The sequence below is a fragment of the Manihot esculenta genome, chromosome 1 (genome assembly GCF_001659605.2).
Source record: "Manihot esculenta cultivar AM560-2 chromosome 1, M.esculenta_v8, whole genome shotgun sequence".
In the NCBI taxonomy this organism is placed as follows: domain Eukaryota; kingdom Viridiplantae; phylum Streptophyta; class Magnoliopsida; order Malpighiales; family Euphorbiaceae; genus Manihot; species Manihot esculenta.
The window spans coordinates 12,232,237-12,257,461 of NC_035161.2; the positions used below are offsets into that span (position 1 = coordinate 12,232,237).

General features: G+C 44.9%; 1 pseudogene; it reads right to left on the minus strand.

Moving 5' to 3' along the window:
- Positions 1-17,025: 17,025 nt before the first annotated feature.
- LOC122723226 overlaps positions 17,026-25,225 on the minus strand; it is a 106,005-nt pseudogene continuing 97,805 nt past the window's right edge.

The following is a 25,225-nucleotide window of genomic DNA, read 5'->3' on the forward strand; positions in this document are numbered from 1 at the left end:
TAAAACATTTTATGAAAACATGGTTCTACCCTACTAGAGGCTTCCGACATCCGAGATTCCACCGAACGGTAGGAATTTCGATACCGGAGTCTAGCCGGGTATTACATTCTCCCCCCCTTAAGAACATTCGTCCCCGAATGTACCTCAACTAGCACATAACATGGCATAAAACATAACATACATACAAAGCACATAAACACAAAGAGATCTAACCTTAAAAGAGATGAGGGTACTGCTGGAGCATAGACTCCCGTGTCTCCCAAGTGCATTCTTCCAAATTGTGGTGGTTCCACAGGACTTTCACCATCGGGATTTCCTTGTTCCTTAACTTTCTGATCTGGGTGTCTATGATCCGTACTGGCTGTTCAACATAGGTGAGATCCTCTTGGACCTCCACATCAGGCTCACTAAGAACCTTGCTCGGATCTGACACAAACTTCCTCAACATTGAAACATGGAAAACCGGATGGATTCTTTCCATTGGAGCAGGTAAATCCAGCTTGTACGACACATTCCCAATCTTTTGCAAGATTTCAAAGGGTCCGATGTACCGTGGGGCTAGTTTACCTTTCTTCCCGAAGCGAACCACTCCTTTCATAGGAGACACCTTGAGCAATACCAGATCCCCCTCCTGAAACTCGACCTACCTTCTGCGGATGTCTGCATAACTCTTCTGTCTGCTTGCAGCAGTCTTGATCCTTTCTCTGATTATGGGTACTACCCTGCTGGTAATCTCTACTAGCTCAGGCCCTGCCAAGGCCTTTTCTCCAACTTCTTCCCAGCAAACAGGTGATCTGCACTGCCTCCCATACAAAGCTTCATATGGAGCCATCCCGATGCTAGCATGATGGCTGTTATTGTAGGCAAACTCCACCAAAGGTAGATGCTGCCTCCAAGAACCGCCAAAGTCCAGCACACACATTCTGAGCATATCCTCGATAGTCTGGATGGTCCTTTCTGACTGTCCATTAGTCTGGGGGTGGAAGGCAGTACTGAAATCCAACCTAGTACCCATGGCATTCTGCAGACTCCGCCAAAATCTGGAGGTGAACTGGGGCCCTCTATCTGATACTATCGAAACAGGAACCCCATGCAGTCTAACGATCTCATCGACATACACCTGCGCCAACTTGTCCGCAGAATAGCCACTCTTGACAGGGATGAAGTGAGCAGATTTAGTGAGTCTGTCCACAATCACCCATATGGAGTCCAATCTGTTGGACGCCGCCGGTAACCCCACTACGAAGTCCATAGCTATATTTTCCCATTTCCATTCTGGAATAGGTAGCGGGTTAAGCATTCCAACCGGCTTCTGATGTTCCAGCTTCACCCTCTAACACACTTCGCAGGCTGACACAAACTGTGCCACTTCTTTCTTCATAGCTGGCCACCAATAAACATTCTTTAGATCTTGATACATCTTGGTGGCTCCGGGGTGAATGCTGTATCTTGCATTATGAGCCTCTCTCATAATGTCTCCTTTCAGCCCTATGTCATCTGGTACACATATATCCCCTTGCTGTCGAATCTGAACTCACTATCATTGCCTGACTGAACAGTCCTGGCAATCTTCACTAACTCCGGGTCCTCATGCTGTTTCTGAGCCACCTGCTCCAAAAACACGGGTGCCACTCTCATCTGGGCCACCAAGGCACCTGTACCAGACAACTCCATCTGTAGACCTTCCTCAATAAGCTTGTGGAACTCCTTCACCACTGGCCTCCTCTCTGCCGATATGTGGGATAAACTGCCGAGTGATTTCCGGCTTAAGGCGTCTGCCACAACATTCGCCTTACCCGGATGGTACTGAATCTTGCAATCATAGTCACTCAGCAGCTCCACCCATCTCCTCTGTCTCAAATTCAAATCTCTTTGACTCAGGATGTACTGCAGGCTTTTATGATCCGTGAAGATCTCACATTTAACCCCATAGAGGTAGTGCCTCCACATCTTGAGTGCAAAGATTACTGCTGCCATCTCCAGGTCATGTGTGGGGTAATTCAACTCATGCTTCTTCAGCTGCCTAGAAGCATAAGCGATCACCCTCTCATTCTGCATTAGTACACAACCCAGTCCCACACGGGACGCATCACAAAAGACTGTAAAGTCCTCATCACTAGATGGCAGAGCTAAAACTGGTGCTGAAGTCAACCTCTTCTTAAGCTCTTCAAAACTCTCTTCGCACTGGTCGGTCCACAGAAACTTCTGACTCTTCCTGGTTAGTCTGGTCAGAGGAGCTGCTATCTTTGAGAAGTCCTGAATGAACCTCCTGTAGTAACCTGCCAAACCCAAGAAACTTCTGATCTCCGTCACTGAAGTGGGTCTAGGCCAGTTAGCCATAGTTTCTGTCTTCTTGGGGTCTACCTCTATACCATTTTCCGACACCACATGCCCCAAGAACGAAATGCTCCTCAGCCAGAACTCACACTTAGAGAACTTGGCATACAAGCCATGTTCCCTCAAGGTCTGCAAAACCAACCTCAGATGATGGGCATGCTCCTCCGCATTCCTAGAATACACTAAGATATCATCTATGAAGACAATAACAAAGTGATCCAGGTATTGGCTAAATACTCTGTTCATGAGATCCATGAATGCTGCAGGGGCATTGGTTAACCCGAACAGCATCACAAGGAACTCAAAATGCCCATATCTGGTCCTGAAAGCTGTCTTTGGCACATCTTCATCCCTTATTCTTAGCTGATGGTACCCCGATCTTAGATCTATTTTGGAGAAACAACCCGCTCCTGCTAGCTGGTCGAATAGATCATCGATCCTTGGCAGAGGGTACCTATTTTTGGTAGTGACTTTGTTCAACTGCCTGTAGTCGATACAAAGTCTGAGGGACCCATCCTTCTTTCTCACAAACAAGACCGGAGCACCCCAAGGTGAGGTACTCTGTCGGATGAAGCCCTTTTCTACCTGCTCTTGCAACTGCTCTTTCAATTCCTTCAACTCGGCTGGGGCCATCCTGTAGGGAGGGATAGAGATCGGTCTAGTTCCAGGCACTAACTCTATCTCGAACTCTATCTCCCTAGCAGGTGGTAAACCTGGAAGCTCGTCTGGAAAGACATCCTGAAACTCTCTGACAACTGGCACCGAGGCTGGCTCCCTGACCTGACTGCTAAGCTCTCTCACATGAGCCAAATACCCCTGACAGCCCTTCCTAAGCAACCTACGAGCCTGAAGAGCTGATATCAGACCTCTAGGTGTGCCCCTCTTGTCTCCTCTGAAGACGACCTCCGACCCGTTCTGATCTCTGAACCTGACTACCTTGTCCCTGCAGTCCAAGGTAGCACCATGGGTAGATAGCCAATCCATCCCTAGAATGACGTCAAAGTCTGTCAAATCTAGAACCACAAGGTCGGCGGAGAGGCATATTCCCTCAACAAAAACTGGACTGTACTGGCAGACTGACTCTGCCACTGACGGGTCACACTTGGGTCCACTGTCCCATAGGGGACACTCTAACCCAGAGACTATCAGACCCAACCTCTCAACGGCTCTCGGAGCAATAAATGAATGAGATGCACCCGGGTCCATTAAAGTATACACATCAGAACACCCAATGACGAGATTACCTGACACCACGGTGTTGGATGTGTTAGCCTCCTGCTGAGTCATGGTGAAGATCCTGGCTGGAGCTGATGGACCTTCACCTCGGGAACCAGAAGAAGAGGCTGCCCCTCTCCCTCTACCTCTACCACTGCCCTGAGTTGTGGCTGGTGCTGCTGGCTGTGCCACACTACCAGAAGCTGTCTGCTGGGGCTGGCCCATAAAAGGTGCTCTAGGACACTCCCGAGCTATGTGTCCCTCCTGTCCACATCTGAAACTTGTATTAGTCCCAGCTCGACACACTCCCCTGTGCGGTCTTCCACATCTCTGGCATTCTGTACCATCTGAGCCTGAGCTCGAGCCACCGCCAAATCCCAGACCGGATTTCAACTTATTCCAAAACTTATTCTTCTTCGGCTTCTTGGTGGTGTTATCCCACCTCTTCTTACTTGAGCTCTGAGAAGAGAGACCTGGCCCTCCTCTGCCTGAGGTCTTAACCCCTGAAGACTGGGTCACTGACTGTTTCACTGACCCCTCAACTATAGCACTCGCTTCCATCCTTCGAGCCATATCCACCACAGTGTGGAAACTTTCCCTCTCAACCGACTGGATCAACGAGGAGTACCTAGAATGCAGCTTCATAACATATCTCTTGGCTTTCTTCGTATCTGTATCTAGAGCTTGCCCTGAAAAAGGCAATAGCTCTAAGAATTTATCCGTGAACTCCTCTACACTCATGTGCTCTGTCTGCCTCAGTTGCTCAAACTCAATCATCTTCAGTTCTCTGGAACTGTCTGGAAAAGCCCATCCAGCGAACTCATTCGCAAATTCCTCCCATGTCATACCGTCTAGTCTCGGGTCCACATAACACTTGAACCATTCCCGTGCCTTCTTGGACTTTAAAGTGAACCCTGCCATTTGAATGGCCCTGCTATCATTCGCCCCTAGCTCATCAGTTATTGTCTTTACTACTCTCAGATACTCAAAGGGGTCATCCCCTGACTTGTATTTGGGAGCATCCAGCTTAAGGTAATCTGTCATCTTTACTTTGCTCCCATCGGCTGAGCTAGGTCTAGGAGGTTGAGTAACTGGGGCTGCTGGTTCTGTAGGTGGTGGAGGTGGGGGTGCAGCATTCCCCGAGGTGGGGTTTGCCGGGTTTGGATAGAAGGGTGAGGGTGGATAAGCTGGGTACTGTGTGTAAGGTGGATAGAAAGGTGGATAAGGCATGTAGGTAGGGTAGGGGTTAAACCTGGAATAATCCGATGTGCCTCCCATCGGATACCCTGAACCCTGTGGAAAGGGTGGGTAATGGGGCGGAAAACCATACCCCGAGGCCTGAACGCCTCCCTGAGACTCCCCTGTCCCCTCTTCCTCCATGCTCACATCCAGGTTCCCATCCCTCCTCTGATCCTCTTCCGTAACCTCCCTCACATCTGAAAAACTTCCTCCTCTATTAGTCCCCCTTCTGCTAGCATCAAAAGACCTTCTAGGGTCCCTTGACACTCTTTCTCTGTTTGCTCTACAAGACATTGCCCTAGGCAATGTAGGAGGACGGGCGCTCGTGCCCTCATCCTCAGGTGGCACTCTAGTCAATCTTGCAAATCGACGGGTTCCTCTCATCCTGTTTTCTAAAAAATAGTACACATCACACAAACATCAGCATCATATGGTTCATGTGGGCACACATGAACCCTCATCACATAAACATATCATTCATATCATAGCATCAATGCACATGTATATAATCATGGCATTTCACATCATCATACAAGACAGGACTCCACATCCTATCCTAGTGGACATGATCTTCCTATTGTGCTTGACCTTCTAGAACCTCTATGAGCCCGACACTCTAGGTCCGATCCTATGAACCTAGGGCTCTGATACCATTCTGTAACGACCCGAAAATCGGTCCGCTACCGGCGCTAGGATTCGGGTCGGCTTAAGGCCGCCAAGACCCGTAGCAAGCCTGACATACAACCTGAAAACCTGTTTAATCCCATACATGATCAATAACATACATAAAAATTTAAAACTTTTCTTTCATACATCCAACTCAACCTGAACATGCACTGCACATAGCCATAATCATAATCATGATCCCTCTGTGGGATCTCATCAATGCCCCAATGGGCGATACATCATAAGATGAGTTGGCTTTCATGAACATAATAAAACATTTTTGATCATGTAATAAAAGGGATACCTCATACACAATGTCAAGCACAATATCTAATCCTCAATATCATTACATGACTGAAACTGTACTTTTACATAACATTAATACATTTATCATGTCCACACTAACTATTACATACTCGTGACTTCAATTACTCTTGTAAACCTCCTGGTCTACCCTGTACCTGCAATCCTGGGGAAATTGGGAGAGGGGTGAGCTACTAGAGCCCAGTGAGCAGAATAATAAAACACTTAAAACATATGATAACATGAAATGCATCACATCACAGCTAATCACATTAAGGATGAACTTGTCACCAATAGCCCTCTACATGGTCCAACTGTGCCAGAACGTAGAATGGGTCCTGGTCTTTCCCTTACATATCATAACATAACAGTGTCCAACTGTGCCAGAACGTAGAATGGGTCCTGGTCTTTCCATTACATAGTGCCAGCGAACGTAGAATGGGTCCCACTGGTCTTACTTTCCGTACCGTACATATCATATCGTCATATCATAGATCGAGGGCTATGGATCATTCAACATTCATCCACATCAACATCAAAATGTGCAATGCAACATATTCGTGAATTCTAATGCAAGCAACCTAATTCATCACATGGCATTCATGATGCATGAACAATGCTCAAAACTTTGAAATTTATTTACTTTAAACGTAAAGGTTTATTCCACTCACCTCTGGATAGCTCTGACCAGACACTGGGGCAACAGACTCACTGCGGGGGTCCTCGGTTCCTCGGGTCCGAACCTACACAGGTGGACTCAAATGAGGGACCAAACATACCTGAACATAACTCTAAACTATTCCCCAAAAATCCCCTAAAACATCATGGAATAATCATAGAAAAACATGCAAGAAAGGGCTGGACAGGGCACTTTCGGCGGCAGGTTCGGCGGCCGAAAGTCCCTCCAGAGCCGAAAGTCAGGCAGGTTCGGTGGCACCTTCGGCGGCCGAAACTCCCAGACAGAGGCGAAAGTCATACATGTTCGGCGGCACTTTCGGCGGCCGAAACTCCCAGACAGAGACGAAAGTCTCCTTTCGGGGGCAAGCTTCGGCAGCCGAAGGCTGCCTCCACAAGCACGTTCGGCGGCCGAAAGTTCCTTCGGCTGCCGAACCTGGTTTCTCCCAAAATGGCAGAAACTCAGCTCCCTTATGCATTTATGCCTCCTATCTCATCCAAACATGCATAAACCTATTCTACAACATTCATACACAAGCATACAAGTTCCTAGGGGCATCAACTAGCTAAAACCCTATCTATAACACATCAAACATACATTTGCAAGCCACATTGTTCAAAATCACATCAAAAACCCATAAGCTCAACCTAAGCTATACATTCATTTTCTACCCCATGAACTTGCATAAAACTTGCTTAAAACATAATATAAGCTAGAGATCGACTCTTACCTCTTGAAGATCGAGGGTAGAGACGATCTAACTTAGAGTTGGAAGAGATTTGAGTTCTTGAACCTCAAAGCTCCAAAACTTGCTCAAAACTCGGAAATCTTCAAAACAAGATGAAAACTAGTGAAAAACTCGAAAGATCTGAAGGAAAAGACTCAAGATCGGTGAGGGGTGGCGGAGAACTCACCTTGGCCAGAAATGGGGAAAAAGCTCGCCCGTTTTCGGCTAAGGGACCCTTTTATAGTGGCTGGCCAGGCCATGTTCGGGGGCCAAACGTGCCTCCGCATGCATGCCATGTTCGGCGGCCGAAGTTGAGGTTCGGCGGCCGAACCTGGACTTTCCTCACTTATGCTTTCGGGGGCCTAAAGGCGCTCCCGGAGGCATGCATGTTCGGCGGCCGAACCTGAGTTTTCCTTCAAGGTTGTTTTTATGCAAAAACTCATTTCCATTATACTTAAAACCATGAAATACCTTAAAACATTTTATGAAAACATGGTTCTACCCTACTAGAGGCTTCCGACATCCGAGATTCCACCGAACGGTAGGAATTCCGATACCGTTGTCTAGCCGGGTATTACACAAGAAAGAAAAATCACGTTTTTGATTATATACATGGACGACATGATTATAATAGGAGACGATGTGGACGAGATCAAACGGCTGAGGGACAACTTATTCTAAGAATTTGAGATGAAAGACCTGGGGGGGCTTAGAATACTTCCTTGGGATTGAAGTTCTCAGGTCAAACCAGAGAATCCTGATATCACAGAGAAAATACATCCTTGATCTGTTAGCCGAAACAGGAATGATAGACTGCAAGCCGATTAATACTCCAATAATGGACAATCATGAGTTGAGAAAAGATTCAAAAGAAGGACCAGTAGATAGGGGGAGGTACCATAGATTGGTAGGAAATCTGATTTACTTATCACACACTAGACCAGATGTGGCGTATGCTATGAGTTTAGTAAGTCAGTTCATACACGATCCAAAACAAGACCATATGGAGGTACCATTGAGGATTGTTTGATATCTGAAAGGAACAGCTGGGATGGGCATGTTGTTTAAGAAGAATGGTCATCTCAGTATTAATGGATATACGGATGCTGATTGGGCAAGAGACCGTGCCGACAAACGATCCACTTCAGGATATTTTACCTTCGTTGGAGGTAAATTGGTGATATGGAAAAGTAAGAAGCAAAAGGTGGTGGCAATGTCTAGTGCTAAAGCATAATTTAGGGGAATAAATTTGACTTGCAGAGCTACTATATGTAACGACCCGAAAATCGGACCGCCACCGGCGCTAGGATTCAGGTCGGCTTAAGGCCGCCAGAACCCGTAGCAAGCCTGCTATACTCTCTGGGTACCTGTAAATCTCATACATGATCATACATGTCCTGTGAAAATAAAAACTTTTCTCTGAACCAAGGCTTAACCTGTGCATGCACTATCTCTGTACTCTGTACCCCTGACTAGAGCTTGCTCTAGATGGGTTAACTCATACCTGTTAAGCCTGGTATTTCACATGTTCATAAATCAATTACACAAACAGACCATGTATATAAAGAGTTACAGAACAACTGGATCAAGCACAATTCTATTTCTATATATCTATTACATCTCTTTATATTATTACATGTCCACACTATACTGTTACAAAGCTCTTTACTCTTTCTGTACTCTGCAAACTCTGAAGCAGTACTCACTGCTGCTCTCTCTGGTTCCTCTGGTCTGTGCCTACACAGATGGACTCAAATGAGGGACCAAACTAGCTTATGACCAACTTTATTAAACTCCCCAAGAATCCCCGGAAACTCACTCAAACATCCATGCAAAGCATGCAAATAAAGGGTGGACAGGATACTTTCGGCGGCAGGTTCGGCAGCCGAAAGTCCTCTCCAGAGCCGAAACTCAAGCACCTTCGGCGGCCGAAGCTTTACTTTCGGCAGTCGAACCCTTTCGGGGGCAAGTTTCGGGGGCTGAAAGGCACTCTAGAGACGAAAGTCTCTAACCTTCGGCGGCACCTTCAGCGGCCGAAACTCCCCTCCAGAGCCGAAAGTCCAAAGGCTCGGGGGCAAGCTTAGGCAACCGAAACCACCTCCTCAGCACATTTAGCGGCCGAACCATTCTTCGGCTGCCGAAGCTGGGTTCATCAGCAAGGCAGAAACTTGCTCTGCCTCTCGCCAAAATGCACCAATCTTCCTCAAACTCAACCACCTCAATTTCTCAACGTGCATACACCCAAGTATATGCTCAAAGGGGTCAAAAACTACCTAAAAACCCCAACAAACAGCAAAGCATAACACATAAACAAGCTTTCCTCACAAAATCATCAAAAACTCTCTTTTTACCCTATTCATGCAACTCTCTCCCAAAACCTCATAAAAACCTTCAGAAATCATAAAAACAAGTTCAAGATCTTCACTTACCTCTTGAAACCAAGAAGATGAACGATCCTAACGTGGAGTTTTGGAGCAACTCTCCTTCAAACTCTCCAACCTTCAAAACTTTGTGTTTTTAACTCAAAACCTTCAAAATAACATACAAATCAATCAATCTTTGCAAGATTTAATGAACACATGAAGAAAACGTAAGGAAGACAGAGTCACCTCAGAAAGTGAAAAGATAAACTCATTCTTATCCGTTCAACCGACTGAGGGCCTTTTATAGGTGGCTGGCCATACCACCTTCGGCAGCCTAACGTGAAACCAAAAGCCATGCATGTTCGGCGGCCGAACTTTCCCTTCGGCGGCCGAACCTGGCTTTTCTTCCTTGGTGCTTTTCTAGTTCCATTTAACTGGAAAACATGAAAACAAACTACATTACTTTAGAAAAACATAAATCCTACCCGTTTAGAGAATTTCGACATCCTGGATTCCCCCGGACGACAGGAATTCCGATGCCGGACTCTAGCCGGGTATTACATTCTTCCCCCCTTAAGAACATTCGTCCTCGAATGTTCCTACACAAATAAACATACAAAAAGGAGGAAACGAACCTCAAAACAGATATGGATACTGCTGGAGCATAGACTCCCGCGTCTCCCAAGTGCATTCTTCTAGATTATAGTGGTTCCACAGAACTTTCACCATCGGAATCTTCTTGTTCCTTAGCTGTTTGATCTGTGTGTCCAGAATCTGCACTGGCTGCTCTATATAGGTGAGATCTCTAAGAATCTCCACATCAGGCTCACTCAGAACCTGACTCGGATCTGACACAAACTGTCGTAGCATAGAAACATGAAATACCTGGTGAATTCTCTCCATAGAAGTAGGTAAATCCAGCTTATACGACACATTTCCGATCCTCTACAAGATTTCAAAGGGTCCAATGTATCGTGGAGCTAACTTACCTTTTCTTCCAAAACGAACCACTCCTTTCATTGGAGACACCTTCAGCAATACCATCTTACCCTCCTGAAACTCTAGCTGTTTTCTGCGTACATCTGCATAGCTTTTCTGTCTGCTCTGAGCAGTTCTGATTTTCTCTCTGATCATGGGTACCACTCTACTGGTAATCTCAACTAACTCTGGTCCTGCAAGAGCCTTCTCTCCCACTTCTTCCCAACAAACTGGTGATCTACACTTCCTCCCATACAAAGCTTCATAAGGAGCCATCCCTATGCTAGCATGATGGCTGTTATTGTAAGCAAACTCCACCAGAGGTAGATGCTGCCTCCAAGAACCGCCAAAGTCTAACACACACATTCTGAGCATATCTTCTATGGTCTGGATGGTCCTCTCTGACTGTCCATCAGTCTGTGGATGGAAAGCAGTGATCTAACCTCGTGCCCATTGCACTCTGTAGACTCCGCCAAAATCTAGAGGTGAACTGAGGTCCTCTATCTGACACTATAGACACTGGAACTCCATGTAGTTTTATTATCTCATCCAGATATACCTATGCTAACTTATCCACAGAATAGTTACTCCTAACTGGATTGAAATGAGCAGATTTTGTGAGTCTGTCCACAATCACCCATATGGAGTCTATCCTGTTGGATGCTATCGGTAAGCCCACTACAAAATCCATAGCTATGTTCTCCCATTTCCATTCTGGAATCGGCAGTGGGTTAAGCATTCCAGCCGGCTTCTGATGTTCCAGTTTCACCCTCTGACAAACCTCACAGGCTGTCACGAATTGCGCCACTTCTTTCTTCATGGCTGGCCACCAATATACCCTCTTCAGATCCTGATACATCTTGGTGGCTCCTGGGTGAACACTATACCTCGCATTATGAGCTTCCCTCATAATGTCTTCCTTCAGACTGCTACTATCTGGTACACAAAGTTGACTCCCATAGCGAAGGATCCCTTTGCTGTCAAATCTGAACTCTGCACTGTTGCCTGACTGAACAGTCCTGGCAATTTTCATCAACTCTGGGTCCTCGTGCTGTTTCTGAGCTATCTGCTCCAGAAACACAGGTGTCACTCTCATCTGTGCGATCAATGCACCCGTACCAGACAACTCTAGCTGTAACCCTTCCTCAATGAGCTTATAAAGCTCCCTCACTACTGATCTCCGCTTTGCTGCTATATGGGATAAACTGCCTAGTGACTTTCGGCTTAGGGCGTCTGCCACAACATTCGCCTTACCCGGATGATACTGGATCTTACAATCATAATCACTGAGCAATTCTACCCATCTTCTCTGCCTCAAATTCAGCTCTCTCTGGCTCAAGATGTACTGTAGACTCTTATGATCAATGAAGATCTCGCATTTAACCCCATAAAGGTAATGCCGCCACATCTTGAGTGCAAAGATAACTGCTACCATCTCTAGGTCATGGGTGGGGTAATTCAACTCGTGCTTCTTCAACTGTCTAGAAGCATAAGCAATCACCCTGTCCTGCTGCATCAAAACACAACCCAATCCCACTCGAGACGCATCACAGAACACTGTGAAATCTACATTACTGACAGGCAGAGCTAACACTGGTGCTGATGTCAATCTCCTCTTGAGCTCCTCAAAGCTCTCTTCACACTGATTTAACCAGATAAACTTCTGGTTCTTCTGAGTCAGTTTGGTCATAGGAGCAGCTATCTTTGAGAAGTCTTGAACGAACCTCCTGTAGTAACCTGCCAGTCCCAAAAAGCTTTTAATCTCAGCCACTGTAGTGGGTCTGGGCCAGTTAGCTACAGCCTCTATCTTCTTGGGGTCTACCTCAATCCCTTCTGCTGATACCACGTGTCCCAAGAAGGAAATGCTCCTCAGCCAAAACTCACACTTAGAGAACTTGGCATATAAACCATGCTCTCTCAGTGTCTGCAGAACTGTCCTCAGATGCTGGGCATGCTCCTCTGCATCTCTGGAGTACACTAAGATATCATCGATAAAAACAATGACAAAGTGATCCAGAAACTCACTAAAAACTCTGTTCATGAGATCCATGAATGCTGCAGGGGCGTTAGTCAACCCGAACGGCATCACTAAAAACTCATAATGCCCATATCTGGTCTTAAAAGCTGTCTTTGGCACATCTGCCTCTCTGACTCTCAGCTGATGATATCCGGATCGCAGATCTATTTTAGAGAAATAACCTGCTCCAGCTAGCTGGTCGAATAGATCATCAATCCTAGGTAGAGGATATTTATTCTTGGTAGTGATCTTGTTCAACTGTCTGTAGTCGATACAAAGTCTGAGGGATCCATCCTTCTTTCTAACAAAAAGCACTGGAGCACCCCAAGGTGAGGTACTAGGGCGGATGAAACCCTTATCTACCAACTCCTGCAACTGCTTTTTCAACTCTTTTAATTCTGCTGGTGCCATCCTGTAGGGAGGAATAGAGATAGGTCTGGTACCAGGCAGCAATTCTATTTCAAACTCTATCTCCCTATCAGGTGGTAGTCCTGGTAAGTCGTCTGGGAACACATTTGGAAATTCTCGAACTACTGGTACTGCGGCTGGTTCCCTAACCTGACTATCTAGCTCCCTCACATGAGCTAGAAACCCCTGACAACCCTTCCTAAGCAAACAACGAGCCTGAAGGGCTGAAATCAAACCTCTGGGTGTACCCCTCCTGTCTCCTCTGAAGACACACTCTGACCCATCCTGGTCTCTGAGACTAACTACCTTCTCTCTACAGTCCAAGGTCGCACCATATGCAGATAACCAATCCATCCCTAGAATGACATCAAAATCTGTCAAGTCTAGAACCACAAGGTCAGCTGGAAGGCATCTACCCTCTATGAACACTGGTCTGAAACGACAGACTGACACTGCCACTGATGGGTCACATTTGGGTCCACTGACCCAGAGAGGATACTCTACCTCAGAAATCATCAAACCCAACCTCTCTATGGCTCTCGAAGCAACAAAGGAATGAGAAGCACTGGGGTCCATCAAAGCATACACATCAGAACACCCTATGATGAGATTACCTGACACCACTGTGTTCGACGTGTTTGCCTCTTTCTGAGTCACAGTGAAAATCCGTGCTGGGGCTACCGGATTTCCACCTCGGGAACCTGCTGCTGAAGTAGAGGCTGACCCTCTCCCTCTACCTCTACCACTACTCTGAGGTACAGCTGGAGCTGCTGGCTATACTACACTGCCTGAACTCATTTGCTGGGATAGTGCAAAAGTCACCTGAGGACATTCCCGAGCAAAATGCCCTTCCTGTCCACATTTATAACAAGCTGAAGATCCCAACTGACAAGCTCCCTTGTGTGGTCTCCCACATCTTCTACATACTGGACTGCTTGCGCCAGAGCTTGAGCCACTACCCATTCCCAGACCAGACTTGACTTTACTCCAGAACTTATCCTTTGTTCCTTTTGCCTTTTCCCATCTTTTGCTACCTGAAGTGGCTGCACTGGGGGCCTTAGAACCCGAAGCCTGTGCCTTCGATTGTCTCTGAATATTGGCACTTGCTTCCATTTTCCGGGCTGCGTCCACTATAGAGTGGAAACTCTCCTTCTCTGCTGGCAGAATCAAGGAAGAATACCGGGCATGCAATCTCAAAGTATACCTCCTTGCCTTCTTCTGATCAGTATCATAGGCCTGACCCACGTACTGAAGCAAATCCAGGAACCTATCTGTAAATTCATCAACACTCATCTCGTTCGTCTGTCACAACTGTTCAAATTCTATTAGTTTAATCTCCCTGGAACTGTCAGGAAAAGTCCACCCTGCAAACTCATTGGCGAACTCTCCCAATGACATACTGTGCATCCTGGGCTCCACATAATTCTTAAACCATTCTCTGGCTTTCTTACATTTCAGTGTGAACCCCGCCATCTCAATGGCTCTACTATCAACAGCTCCCAATTCACTGTTTATCATCCTAACGGATCTGAGGTATTCAAATGGATCGTCTCCCGTGTTGTATTTAGGAGCATCCAATTTCAGGTACTCCATCATTTTCACCTGACTTCCTCCAGATGAGCTAGGTTGGTGTCTGTCAACAACAGGAGCTACTGGTTCAGATGGTGGTGGTACTGATTCATTTGGTTTTGGGTGTGCTGCACTTGAATGGATAGGTGAGGGTGGATACATAGGATATGGTGGGTAATAATAAGGATAAGGCATATATGGCATATAAGTAGGATATGGGACAAAACTAGAGTACTCCGACATACCTCCCATCGGATACCCTGAGTCTTGAGGAAAGGCTGGATAACCGAACCCCGAGGCCTGAGCGCCTCCCTGAGACTCTCCCATACCTTCTTCAAATCTGCCTACACCCATGCTTTCATCTACTGACTGATCAACCTCCATAGCCTCCCTCACTTCCTCTGATCTCCCTCCTCTAGCTGTTCCTCTTCTGCTCTCGTCTAAAGACCTTCTAGAGTCTATTGACGTACCTTCCCTGCTAGATCTTTGTGACCTTGCCCTTGGCAATGCAGGAGGACTAGCAGCTGTTCTCTCACTCTCTGGTGGGACTCCAGTCAATCGAGCTGATTGACGAGTTCCTCGCATTTTAACTCTGGAAAACAACACATAACATAGCATATTAGCATATAAACAGCACATAACAGTAAGACACATGCATAAATCATGGCATATCACTGCATCAAATAGACAGGACGCAACATCCTATCCTAGTGGACATGATTTCCTATTGTGCTTGACCACTTCTAACCGCTATGAGCCCTACACTCTCTCTATAGGTCCGATCATTTGAACCTTGGGCTCTGATACCAATCTGTAACGACCCAAAAATCGGACCGCCACCGGCGCTAGGATTCAGGTCGGCTTAAGGCCGCCAGAACCCGTAGCAAGCCTGCTATACTCTCTGGGTACCTGTAAATCTCATACATGATCATACATATCCTGTGAAAATAAAAACTTTTCTCTGGACCAAGGCTTAACCTGTGCATGCACTATCTCTGTACTCTGTACCCCTGACTAGAGCTTGCTCTAGATGGGTTAACTCATACCTGTTAAGCCTGGTATTTCACATGTTCATAAATCAATTACACAAACAGATCATGTATATAAAGAGTTACAGAACAACTGCATCAAGCACAATTCTATTTCTATATATCTATTACATCTCTTTATATTATTACATGTCCACACTATACTGTTACAAAGCTCTTTACTCTTTCTGTACTCTGCAAACTCTGAAGCAGTACTCACTGCTGCTCTCTCTGGTTCTTCTGGTCTGTGCCTACATAGATGGACTCAAATGAGGGACCAAACTAGCTTATGACCAACTTTATTAAACTCCCCAAGAATCCCCGGAAACTCACTCAAACATCCATGCAAAGCATGCAAAGAAAGGCAGGACAGGACACTTTCGGCGGCAGGTTCGGCGGCCGAAAGTCCTCTCCAGAGCCAAAACTCAAGCACCTTCGGCAGCCTAAGCTCTACTTTCGGCCGTCGAACCCTTTCGGGGGCAAGTTTCGGGGGCTGAAAGGCACTCCAGAGATGAAAGTTTCTAACCTTCAGCGGCACCTTCAGCGGCCGAAACTCCCCTCCAGAGCCGAAAGTCCAAAGGCTCGAGGGCAAGCTTAGGCAACCGAAGCCACCTCCTCAGCACATTCGGCGGCTGAACCATTCTTCGGCGGCCGAACCATTCTTCGGCGGCCGAAGCTGGGTTCATCAGCAAGGCAGAAACTTGCTCTGCCTCTCGCCAAAATGCACCAATCTTCCTCAAACTCAACCATCTCAATTTCTCAACATGCATACACCCAAGTATATGCTCAAAGGGGTCAAAAACTACCTAAAAACCCCAACAAACAGCAAAGCATAACACATAAACAAGCTTTCCTCACAAAATCATCAAAAACTCTCTTTTTACCCTATTCATGCAACTCTCTCCCAAAACCTCATAAAAACCTTCAGAAATCATAAAAACAAGTTCAGGATCTTCACTTACCTCTTGAAACCAAGAAGATGAACGATCCTAACATGGAGTTTTGGAGCAACTCTCCTTCAAACTCTCCAACCTTCAAAACTTTGTGTTTTTAACTCAAAACCTTCAAAATAACATACAAATCAATCAATCTTTGCAAGATTTAATGAACACATGAAGAAAACATAAGGAAGACAGAGTCTCACCTCAAAAAGTGAAAAGATAAACTCATTCTTATCCGTTCAACCGACTGAGGGCCTTTTATAGGTGGCTGGCCAGACCACCTTCGGCAGCCTAACGTGAAACCAAAAGCCATGCATGTTCGGCGGCCGAACTTTCCCTTCGGCGGCCGAACCTGGCTTTTCTTCCTTGGTGCTTTTCTAGTTCCATTTAACTGGAAAACATGAAAACAAACTACATTACTTTAGAAAAACATAAATCCTACCCGTTTAGAGAATTCCAACATCCTGGATTCCCCCGAACGACAGGAATTCTAATGCCGGACTCTAGCCGGGTATTACACTATGGATCAGAAAGTTGATGTTTGAGCTTGGATTTCCATCAGGGGACGCAGCTGAACTTCGTTGTGACAACAAGGCAGTAATCAGCATTGTCGAAAATCCTGTTCAACATGATCGAACAAAACACATTGAAATAGACTGACATTTCATCAAGAAAAAGTTGGACAATGGTTTGATATCATTACCATTTGTTCGATCGGAAGATCAGTGGGTAGACATCCTAACTAAAGCAGTTGCTGGATGAATATTCCATGAAGTTTTGGACAAGTTGGGCATGTTGGATCCACATGAACCAACTTGAGAGGGAGTGTTGGAAAGAATATTATGCCATACTTGTAATTAATCAGTGATTAACATTACCATAGTTAGCATAATCCTAGCATGATTCTAGGCGATAATTGATAGCATAATCATAGGCATAATTGATCATATTTTGTACTATATAATCCTTGTATCCTATTACACAGAAAGCAACAAAATGAAAAATATTTTTCTTCTTATAATTCTAGTACATATTCTTACCTCAACTCCAAGAACATCCTTCACCAGCTCATACGTCATAAACGCGATTCCTATGGAAGGACCACCTAAAAATATCAAAAAAACAATTTAATAACTTATAACACAATCTTCCTTCACTAATATGAAGAAATACTCCCCTGCATGCAAACAAGTAAAGAAAATTCATGCAATAATATCATTTTTGGTTTATGAAGATGTATGTTCCCCTGCCGGCACACAATTGAAAATAAGGAAGAGATTTACACCAATCTAGACTAAGATAGCACACTGACCTTCACTGAATTGGGACCAAACCTTTATAAAGTGCTCCAAACCCCTCATGCCGAACTATTTTCCTGAATGCATTAACCATACCATTGTACTCAAGAATTGCTTTACTTTTCCCATCACCAATAACAACAGATGCACCATCCTTCCAGCTTACCATTTGCATTCTCCGCCGGATAACATCAAGAGGATAAGCAACTGTTTGGCCAACATTTTCAGCAGATACTCCACATGCAAGCATTGTTGTCACTCTCAACTCATTGTCTTCAACTAGTCCAAAAGGTTTGGATTGGATTAACCAGTCTTTCAAGGATTTATACACAATAAAGTTTAGCCCCACATATGGTATCCACAACACCTTTAGCCATTTTAGTAATGATCGAATATATCATGATTGTAAGTTTAATAGAAAGAAAATTAATAAGTATGACCTAAGAGTAGAACCATAAGCTTAAATTATGATCCCACCAGAACTGGAATCTAAAGCTAAGAGTCTTATGCTTGAATCAAATGTTTAATTTCACAGTTCACGTCATAGATGCAAGTGATAAAATGTAGAAATTTGATTGATTTATGTAATACTCGGCTAGATTCCGGTATCGGAATTTCTACCACCCGGTGGAATCTCGGATGTCGGAAACCTCTAGAAGGGTAAAATCATGTTTTTATAAAATGTTTTCATGTATTTTATGGTTTTAAGTAAGAAAGAAATTGAGTTTTGAATGAAAATGACCATTGAGGAAAATCCAAGTTCGGCCGCCGAACCTCATGTTCGGCCGCCAAACATGGTGGAGTTTTGGAGTCACCTTTGGCTTTCGAAGGTGGTCTGGCCAGCCACTTATAAAAGGGCCCATAGCCGAAAATGGGCGAGTCTTCTCCCCTATTTTCGGTCAACAGTGAGTCCATACCCTCCCGTGGTTGGTTTTGATGATTTTTCTCAAATCTTTCAAGTTTTAATAAGTTTTAACTTGGTTTTGAAGATTTTTGAAGCTAAGATCAAGTTTTGGAGCTTGGAGACCCAAGGAGCTAGATTTCTCCCATCTTCAAGTTAGGATCGTCTCTCCTCTCGATCTTCAAGAGGTAAGCTTAGATCCTACCTTTCTTGTATGTTTTTAACGAGCTTTGAGGGGTTATGGGGTAGAAATGCATGTTTAGGTTAGTTGATTTTTGTTAGGGTTAATGTTGAGTTTATGGATAATGTGTGTTGCATGAGTTGCTATATGTGTTTGTGTTGGGGTTTAGGTTAGTTTGAGACCCCTATATGCTTATGTATGTATGTATGCATGTAGTAGAATAGCTAAATGCATGTTTGAATGGTTTGGGAGGCAAAATGTGCATGAGGAGGCTGAGTTCTGCCACTTTGGAAGAACTCAGGTTCAGTAGCCGAAGGACTTTCGGCCGCCGAACCTGCCTGTGGAGGCAAGCCTTTGGCTGCCGAACCCTGCCCCTAAAAGTTGGACTTTCGGCTCTGGAGGGGAGTTTCGGCAGCCGAAGGTGCCGCCGAACATGCATGAGTTTCGTCTCTGGAAGGGACTTTCGGCCGCCAAAGGTGCCGTCGAAAGTGGCTGAGTTTCGGCTCTAGAGGGACTTTCAGCCGCCGAACCTGCCGCCGAAAGTGCCCTGTTTAGCCTTCCTTTGCATGTTTTCTATGATTGTTTTAAGGTGTTTTAGAGGGTTTTAGGGGAGTTGTTTAGAGTCATGTTCATGTATGTTTGGTCCCTCATTTGAGTCCACCTGTGTAGGTTCGGACCCGAGGAACCGAGAACCCCAGCAGTGAGTTAGCTGCTTCAGTGTCTTTTCAGAGCTAGCCTGAGGTGAGTAGAATGACTCTTTATATTTCAAAGCAAATAATGAAAGTTTTAGCATGATTCACGCATCATGAATGCCATGAGATATATTAGGTTGTTTGCATTAGAATTCACAAATATGTTGCATTGCATATTATGTTGTTGATGTGGATGAACATTGAGTGATCCATTAGCCCTCGTATGGTATGATATGATATGATGATGACACGGTACGGTAGTCCAGGAAGACCCATTCTACGTCCCTGGCACTATGTAAGAGAAAGTCCAGGAAGACCCATTCTACATCCCTAGCACATTGGAATGTTATGATATGTTATGTAAGAGAAAGACCAGGACCCATTCTACATTCTGGCACTATTGGATATGTAGAGGGCTATTGGTGACAAGTTCATCCTTAAAGTGATTTGTTTGTGATGTGATGCATTTCATGAAAGCATGAATTTTAAATATAATGTTTTACTATTCTGCTCACTGGGCTCTAGTAGCTCACCCCATTCCCTTAACCCCCAGGTTTGCAGGTACGGGATAGATCAGGAAGTCAGCAAGAGTAAAGAAGTCATGTTTTATGTAATAGCTAGATGTGGATATGAAAATAATGTAATGTAAAGTATAGTACAGTAATGTAATGTAATGATGTATATTGAGGATATAAATTTACTTGGCCCTAGTATATGTAAATCCCTTTTTGGTACATGATCTATGAAATGTTTTTATGATGTTTTATGTAAACTAAGCTTAAAGTATGATATGTTACCCCATTGGAGCATTTGATGAGGGCTCCAGTGTGGGATTTTATGTTTATGAGTTTATGCATGCACAGGTTAAGCTTGGTGAATGAAAGAAAAAGTTTAAAGTTTTTATATATATGTTCGATCATGTATGGGATTTAACAGGTATACAGGAGGTATGTTAGGCTTGCTACGGGTCCCGGCGGCCTTAAGCCGATCTGGATCCTAGCGCCGGTAGCGGTCCGATTTCCGGGTCGTTACAATTTACTTACCACTCCTATGACAGAATGTAATACCCGGCGAGAGTCCGGCATTGGAATTCCTGTCGTCCGGTGGAATCCAGGATGTCGGAATTCTCTAGACGGGTAGGATTTATGTGTTTTTAACATCATGAAGTATGTTTTCAGGTTTTCAAGTTAACTGGAACTAAGTTTGTGAAAGAAAAGAACCAAGGCAGAAAAGCCAGGTTCGGCCGCCGAAGGTGACATTCGGCCGCCGAACATGCATGGCTTTCGGTTTCAAGATAGGCCGCCGAAGGTGGTTTGGCCAACCACCTATAAAAGGTCCTCAGTTGGTTGAAAGGATAAGCTTTGCCGTTTCTTTCACTTTCTGAGGTGAAACCCTGTCCTTCTTCAGTTTTCTTCATGTTTTCATTACATCATGCAAAGATTTGATTGATTTTTATGTTTTTTTTTGAAGGTTTTGAGCTAAAAACACAAAATTGTGAAGTTTGGAGAGTTTGAAGGAGAGTTGCTCCAAAACTCCACGTTAGGATCGTTCATCTTCTTGGGTTCAAGAGGTAAGTGAAGATCCTGAGCTTGTTTTTATGTTTTATGAAGGTTTTAGAAGGTTTTTGGGTAGAGTTGCATGAATAGGGTAAAAAGTGAGGTTTTTGGTGTTTTGTTGATAAAGCATGTTTATGTGTTATATGTTTTGTGTTGTTGGGGTTTTTAGGTAGGTTTTGACCCCTTTGAGCATATACTTGGGTGTATGCAAGTTGAGGAATTGAGGTGATTGAGATTGGAAGTGTTTTGTGCATTTGGCGAGAGGCAGAACAAGTTTCTGCCCTGCTGATGAACTCAGGTTCGGCAGCCGAAGGTACATTCGGCCGCCGAACCCCTGAGGAGGTGGCTTCGGCTGCCCAAGCTTGCCCCCGAACTGTTGGACTTTTAGCTCTGGAGGGGAGGTTCGGCCGCCAAAGGTGCCGCCGAAGGTTGGAGACTTTCGTCTCTGGAGTGCCTTTCAGCCCCTGAAACTTGCCCCGGAAAGGGTTCGGCTGCCGAAAGTTGAGGTTCGGCTGTCGAAGGTGCATGAGTTTCGTCTTTGGAGAGGACTTTCGGCCGCCGAACCTGCTGCTGAAAGTGTTCTGTCTAGCCTTCCTTTGTATGCTTTGCATGGATGTTTGAGTGAGTTTAAGGGGATTCTTGGGGAGGTTCATAGAGTCGCTCTTGAGTTCTTTTGGTCCCTCATTTGAGTTTATCTGTGCTTCCACAGACCAGAGGAACCAGAGAGAGCAGCAGTGAGTACTGCTCTAGAGATTACAGAGCCTGCAAAGTCAGTTCAGATAGCCAGAGGTGAGTGGAACTAAACTTAATTCTTGTAATTGAGGACTGGAATGTTTTTAGCATATTTCATGCATCATGGTTATGCAGTAGGTTGCTTGCATTAGCATCCACGAATATGTTGCATTGCATAGTTATTTGTTGATGTGGGTGAATGCTGAATGATCCAATAGTCACTGAGATAAGTCCAGGAGCCTTTGACTACGCCCTGGCAGGTATAGAAGTCTAGGAGCCTTTGACTACGCCCTGGTAGGTATAGTAAAGTCCAGGAGCCTTTGACTACGCCCTGGCAATGGTAACTACAGGTGTTATATACACATATACATATATGAGACAGGAAATCCAGGTGCCTCTGACTACGCCCTGGTATGAGATACTGGGACTATTTGGTGACAGGTTTACCCTTGCTGTGGATTGTCTGTGTTATGATGCATTCCATAAGGTCATTCCATAAGGTCATGTTTTACTGATATGGTTTACTGTTCTACTCATTGGGCGATAGAGCTCATCCCACTCCCTTAACCCCAGTCTTGCAGGTTCATTGTACAGTGTACAGGGAGAACAGCAGAGGACAGGAAGAGAGAAGAGTTTGTAATAGCTTAGAATGGACATGTAAAATTAAAGAGATGTACTAGTTGTTGTGCTTGACTTAGTTATATTGTGTTGTAAATCTTGTGTTATGTACATGATTTGTATATGTATATGTTTGTCAAAGTATGTGAAAAACCAGGCTTAACAGGTATGAGTTAACCCATCTAGAGCAAGCTCTAGGCAGGGATACAGAGTACAGAGTACAGAGTACAGAGATAGTGCATGCCCATGTTAAGCCGTGGTACAGAAAAGAGTTTTAATTTTCACAGAAAATGTATGATCATGTATGAGATTTACAGGTACACAGAGAGTATAGCAGGCTTGCTACGGGTTCTGGCGGCCTTAAGCCGACCTGAATCCTAGCGCCGGTAACGGTCCATTTTGGGGTCGTTACAGATTTGGTATCAGAGCCCTAGGTTCACATGATCGGACCTATAGAGACTGTGTCGGGCTCATAGAGGTTAGAAGTGGTCAAGCACAATAGGAAATCATGTCCACTAGGATAGGATGTTGAGTCCTGTCTATTTGTTGCTATGATATGCATGTGCCTTATTGAGATCTCTGAGTTCAATATCTGCTGATATGCTATGTTATGTGTTGTTTTCCAGAGTTACAATGCGAGGAACTCGTCGATCAGCTCGATTGACTAGAGTCCCACCAGATAGTGAGGGAATAGCTGCTCGTCCTCCTGCATTGCCAATGTAACGACCCGAAAATCGGACCGCTACCAGCGCTAGGATCCAGGTCGGCGTAAGGCCGCCGGGACCCGTAGCAAGCCTGACATACAACCTGTAAACCTAACCATAAGCTAAACATGCATTCTACTCCATATATCTACTTAAAACTTACTTAAAACATGCCACAAGCTCAAGATCAGCCCTTACCTCTTGAAGATAGAGAGGAGAACGACCCTAGCTCGGAAAATGGGAGAGAGAGAGTTCCTTGAACCTCCAAGGTCTAAAACTTGCTCAAAAACTCAAAATCTTCAAAACAAAGGTAAAACTAATGAAAATCGAGAAGGATTGGAAGGAAAGAACTCAAGATCGGTGAGGGACGGCGGAGAGCTCACCTTGGCCGAAAATGGGGAGAAAAGCTTGCCCGTTTTCGGCTAAGGGACCCCTTTATAGGTGGCTGGCCAGGCCACGTTCGGGAGCCGAAAGTGCCTCCGCATGCATGGCATGTTCGGTGGCCGAACCTGGATTTTCCTAACTTATGCTTTCGGGGCCCTAAAAGCGCTCCCGAAGGCATGCATGTTCGGCGGCCGAACCTGAGTTTTCCTCCAAGGTTGTTTTCATGCAAAAACTCATTTCCTTTTTGCTTAAAACCATGAAATACATTAAAACATTTTATGAAAACATGTGTCTACCCTACTAGAGGCTTTCGACATCCGAGATTCCACCGGACGATAGGAATTTCGATACCGGAGTCTAGCCGGGTATTACATTCTCCCCCCTTAAGAACATTCGTCCCCGAATGTTTCTCAACTAACACATGCAAGGCATACAACAAAACATACACATAAAGCACATAAGAGCCTAACCTTAAAAGAGATGAGGGTACTACTGAAGCATAGACTCCCGTGTCTCCCAAGTGCATTCTTCCATATTGTGGTGGTTCCAAAGGACTTTAACCATCGGGATTTCCTTGTTCCTTAGCTTTCTGATCTGGGTGTCTATGATCCGTACTGGCTATTCAACATAGGTGAGATCCTCTTGGACCTCCACATCAGGCTCACTGAGAACCTTGCCCGGATCCGACACAAACTTCCTCAACATTGAAACATGGAAAACCGGATGGATTCTTTCCATTGAAGCAGGTAAATCCAGCTTGTACGACACATTCTCAATCTTTTGCAAGATTTCAAAGGGTCCGATGTATCATGGGGCTAGTTTACCTTTCTTCCCAAAGAGAACCACTCCCTTCATAGGAGACACCTTGAGCAATACCAGATCCCCCTCTTGAAAGTCTACTTGCCTTCTGCGGATGTCTGCATAACTCTTCTGTCTGCTTGCAGCAGTCTTTGTAACAGCCCGGAAATCCGGACCGCTACCGGCGCTAGGATCCAGATCGGCGTAAGGCCGCCGGGACCCGTAGCAAGCCTGACATATAACCTGTAAACCTGTAAATCCCATACATGATCAACAAAACTCATAAACCTGTAAACATTCTCATATAACAACCAAGCTCAACCTGTACATGAACATAAACATATCATAAACCTCCACTGGAGTCCTCATCAAATGCTCCAATGGGGTATCTCATCATACATAAGCTTGGCTGAAACATAACCTTATATCTCATATCATAAAGACCATGTACATACAAGTGGGATTAACAATCTGTATTGGTCAAGCACAACTCTATCCTCAATATTCAAATTACATAACATAACTTAAAACACTTTTACATTACATCATAATACAATTGTCATGTCCACAATCTAACTATTACATAAACATATCTTCCATACTCTGGCTAACCTCCTGATCTACCCTGCACCTGCACATCTGGGGTTAGGGGAGAGGGGTGAGCTATAAAGCCCAGTGAGCAGAATAGAGAAAACATATATTAAATATTTCATGCTTCCATGAAATGCAACACATCACAAACATATCACATAAGGATGGTATTGTCACCTATAGTCCTCAACATAGTCCAATCGTGCCAGGGGCGTAGAATGGGCCTCACTGGTCTTTCTCTTACATACATAACATAACATAACATTCCAATATGCCAGGGGCGTAGAATGGGCCTCACTGGTC